The sequence below is a fragment of the Mycteria americana genome, unplaced genomic scaffold, assembly GCF_035582795.1.
Source record: "Mycteria americana isolate JAX WOST 10 ecotype Jacksonville Zoo and Gardens unplaced genomic scaffold, USCA_MyAme_1.0 Scaffold_27, whole genome shotgun sequence".
Lineage (NCBI taxonomy): Eukaryota > Metazoa > Chordata > Aves > Ciconiiformes > Ciconiidae > Mycteria > Mycteria americana.
Genome location: NW_027445609.1, coordinates 4,937,436 through 4,942,030, shown reverse-complemented (window position 1 = coordinate 4,942,030; position 4,595 = coordinate 4,937,436).

Sequence of the window (4,595 nt, the reverse complement as noted above, 5' to 3'; positions counted from 1 at the left end):
GGCTTGGTAAAGGGGCAACACTGTGTATCTCTCTCTCGCAGAGCCCGGCTGCCAAATTCGAAACGTCCAGCGATTGCGCCCACACGAAAGCTGCCAGCACGGAATGCTGTAGCTGGTTTTCACTGTCCCTTGGAACTGCATTCGCTGCCACACAGACATTCGCTTTCCCCAAAAGCTTGGCTTGGTAAAGGGGCAACACTGTGTATCTCTCTCTCGCAGAGCCCGGCTGCCAAATTCGAAACGTCCAGCGATTGCGCCCACACGAAAGCTGCCAGCACGGAATGCTGTAGCTGGTTTTCACTGTCCCTTGGAACTGCATTCGCTGCCACACAGACATTCGCTTTCTCCAAAAGTTTTGGTTCGTAAAGGGTCAACACTTTGTATCTCTCTCTCTCGCAGAGCCCGGCTGCCAAATTGGAAACGTCCAGAGATTGCGCCCACACTAAAGCTGCCAGCACGGAATGCTGTAGCTGCTTTTCACTGTCCCTTGGAACTGCATTCGCTGCCACACAGACATTCGCTTTCCCCAAAAGCTTGGCTTGGTAAAGGGGCAACACTGTGTATCTCTCTCTCGCAGAGCCCGGCTGCCAAATTGGAAACGTCCAGCGATTGCGCCCACACAAAAGCTGCCAGCACGGAATGCTGTAGCTGGTTTTCACTGTCCCTTGGAACTGCATTCGCTGCCACACAGACATTCGCTTTCCCCAAAAGTTTTGGTTCGTAAAGGGGCAACACTGTGTATCTCTCTCTCGCAGAGCCCGGCTGCGAAATTCGAAACGTCCAGCGATTGCGCCCACACGAAAGCTGCCAGCACGGAATGCTGTAGCTGGTTTTCACTGTCCCTTGGAACTGCATTCGCTGCCACACAGACATTCGCTTTCCCCAAAAGCTTGGCTTGGTAAAGGGGCAACACTGTGTATCTCTCTCTCGCAGAGCCCGGCTGCCAAATTGGAAACGTCCAGCGATTGCGCCCACACGAAAGCTGCCAGCACGGAATGCTGTAGCTGGTTTTCACTGTCCCTTGGAACTGCATTCGCTGCCACACAGACATTCGCTTTCCCCAAAAGCTTGGCTTGGTAAAGGGGCAACACTGTGTATCTCTCTCTCGCAGAGCCCGGCTGCCAAATTGGAAACGTCCAGCGATTGCGCCCACACGAAAGCTGCCAGCACGGAATGCTGTAGCTGGTTTTCACTGTCCCTTGGAACTGCATTCGCTGCCACACAGACATTCGCTTTCCCCAAAAGCTTGGCTTGGTAAAGGGGCAACACTGTGTATCTCTCTCTCGCAGAGCCCGGCTGCCAAATTGGAAACGTCCAGCGATTGCGCCCACACGAAAGCTGCCAGCACGGAATGCTGTAGCTGGTTTTCACTGTCCCTTGGAACTGCATTCGCTGCCACACAGACATTCGCTTTCCCCAAAAGCTTGGCTTGGTAAAGGGGCAACACTGTGTATCTCTCTCTCGCAGAGCCCGGCTGCCAAATTCGAAACGTCCAGCGATTGCGCCCACACGAAAGCTGCCAGCACGGAATGCTGTAGCTGGTTTTCACTGTCCCTTGGAACTGCATTCGCTGCCACACAGACATTCGCTTTCCCCAAAAGCTTGGCTTGGTAAAGGGGCAACACTGTGTATCTCTCTCTCGCAGAGCCCGGCTGCCAAATTCGAAACGTCCAGCGATTGCGCCCACACGAAAGCTGCCAGCACGGAATGCTGTAGCTGGTTTTCACTGTCCCTTGGAACTGCATTCGCTGCACACAGACAGTCGCTTTCCCCAAAAGCTTTGGTTCGTAAAGGGGCAACACTGTGTATCTCTCTCTCGCAGAGCCCGGCTGCCAAATTCGAAACGTCCAGCGATTGCGCCCACACGAAAGCTGCCAGCACGGAATGCTGTAGCTGGTTTTCACTGTCCCTTGGAACTGCATTCGCTGCCACACAGACATTCGCTTTCCCCAAAAGCTTGGCTTGGTAAAGGGGCAACACTGTGTATCTCTCTCTCGCAGAGCCCGGCTGCCAAATTCGAAACGTCCAGCGATTGCGCCCACACGAAAGCTGCCAGCACGGAATGCTGTAGCTGGTTTTCACTGTCCCTTGGAACTGCATTCGCTGCCACACAGACATTCGCTTTCCCCAAAAGCTTGGCTTGGTAAAGGGGCAACACTGTGTATCTCTCTCTCGCAGAGCCCGGCTGCCAAATTCGAAACGTCCAGCGATTGCGCCCACACGAAAGCTGCCAGCACGGAATGCTGTAGCTGGTTTTCACTGTCCCTTGGAACTGCATTCGCTGCCACACAGACATTCGCTTTCTCCAAAAGTTTTGGTTCGTAAAGGGTCAACACTTTGTATCTCTCTCTCTCGCAGAGCCCGGCTGCCAAATTGGAAACGTCCAGAGATTGCGCCCACACTAAAGCTGCCAGCACGGAATGCTGTAGCTGGTTTTCACTGTCCCTTGGAACTGCATTCGCTGCCACACAGACATTCGCTTTCCCCAAAAGCTTGGCTTGGTAAAGGGGCAACACTGTGTATCTCTCTCTCGCAGAGCCCGGCTGCCAAATTGGAAACGTCCAGCGATTGCGCCCACACGAAAGCTGCCAGCACGGAATGCTGTAGCTGGTTTTCACTGTCCCTTGGAACTGCATTCGCTGCCACACAGACATTCGCTTTCCCCAAAAGTTTTGGTTCGTAAAGGGGCAACACTGTGTATCTCTCTCTCGCAGAGCCCGGCTGCGAAATTCGAAACGTCCAGCGATTGCGCCCACACGAAAGCTGCCAGCACGGAATGCTGTAGCTGGTTTTCACTGTCCCTTGGAACTGCATTCGCTGCCACACAGACATTCGCTTTCCCCAAAAGCTTGGCTTGGTAAAGGGGCAACACTGTGTATCTCTCTCTCGCAGAGCCCGGCTGCCAAATTCGAAACGTCCAGCGATTGCGCCCACACGAAAGCTGCCAGCACGGAATGCTGTAGCTGGTTTTCACTGTCCCTTGGAACTGCATTCGCTGCCACACAGACATTCGCTTTCCCCAAAAGCTTTGGTTCGTAAAGGGGCAACACTGTGTATCTCTCTCTCGCAGAGCCCGGCTGCCAAATTGGAAACGTCCAGCGATTGCGCCCACACGAAAGCTGCCAGCACGGAATGCTGTAGCTGCTTTTCACTGTCCCTTGGAACTGCATTCGCTGCCACACAGACATTCGCTTTCCCCAAAAGCTTGGCTTGGTAAAGGGGCAACACTGTGTATCTCTCTCTCGCAGAGCCCGGCTGCCAAATTGGAAACGTCCAGCGATTGCGCCCACACGAAAGCTGCCAGCACGGAATGCTGTAGCTGGTTTTCACTGTCCCTTGGAACTGCATTCGCTGCCACACAGACATTCGCTTTCCCCAAAAGCTTGGCTTGGTAAAGGGGCAACACTGTGTATCTCTCTCTCGCAGAGCCCGACTGCGAAATTCGAAACGTCCAGCGATTGCGCCCACACGAAAGCTGCCAGCACGGAATGCTGTAGCTGGTTTTCACTGTCCCTTGGAACTGCATTCGCTGCCACACAGACATTCGCTTTCCCCAAAAGCTTGGCTTGGTAAAGGGGCAACACTGTGTATCTCTCTCTCGCAGAGCCCGGCTGCCAAATTGGAAACGTCCAGCGATTGCGCCCACACGAAAGCTGCCAGCACGGAATGCTGTAGCTGGTTTTCACTGTCCCTTGGAACTGCATTCGCTGCCACACAGACATTCGCTTTCCCCAAAAGCTTGGCTTGGTAAAGGGGCAACACTGTGTATCTCTCTCTCGCAGAGCCCGGCTGCCAAATTGGAAACGTCCAGCGATTGCGCCCACACGAAAGCTGCCAGCACGGAATGCTGTAGCTGGTTTTCACTGTCCCTTGGAACTGCATTCGCTGCCACACAGACATTCGCTTTCCCCAAAAGCTTGGCTTGGTAAAGGGGCAACACTGTGTATCTCTCTCTCGCAGAGCCCAGCTGCCAAATTGGAAACGTCCAGCGATTGCGCCCACACGAAAGCTGCCAGCACGGAATGCTGTAGCTGGTTTTCACTGTCCCTTGGAACTGCATTCGCTGCCACACAGACATTCGCTTTCCCCAAAAGCTTGGCTTGGTAAAGGGGCAACACTGTGTATCTCTCTCTCGCAGAGCCCGGCTGCCAAATTGGAAACGTCCAGCGATTGCGCCCACACGAAAGCTGCCAGCACGGAATGCTGTAGCTGGTTTTCACTGTCCCTTGGAACTGCATTCGCTGCCACACAGACAGTCGCTTTCCCCAAAAGCTTGGCTTGGTAAAGGGGCAACACTGTGTATCTCTCTCTCGCAGAGCCCGGCTGCCAAATTGGAAACGTCCAGCGATTGCGCCCACACGAAAGCTGCCAGCACGGAATGCTGTAGCTGGTTTTCACTGTCCCTTGGAACTGCATTCGCTGCCACACAGACATTCGCTTTCCCCAAAAGCTTGGCTTGGTAAAGGGGCAACACTGTGTATCTCTCTCTCGCAGAGCCCGGCTGCCAAATTCGAAACGTCCAGCGATTGCGCCCACACGAAAGCTGCCAGCACGGAATGCTGTAGCTGGTTTTCACTGTCCCTTGGAACTGCATT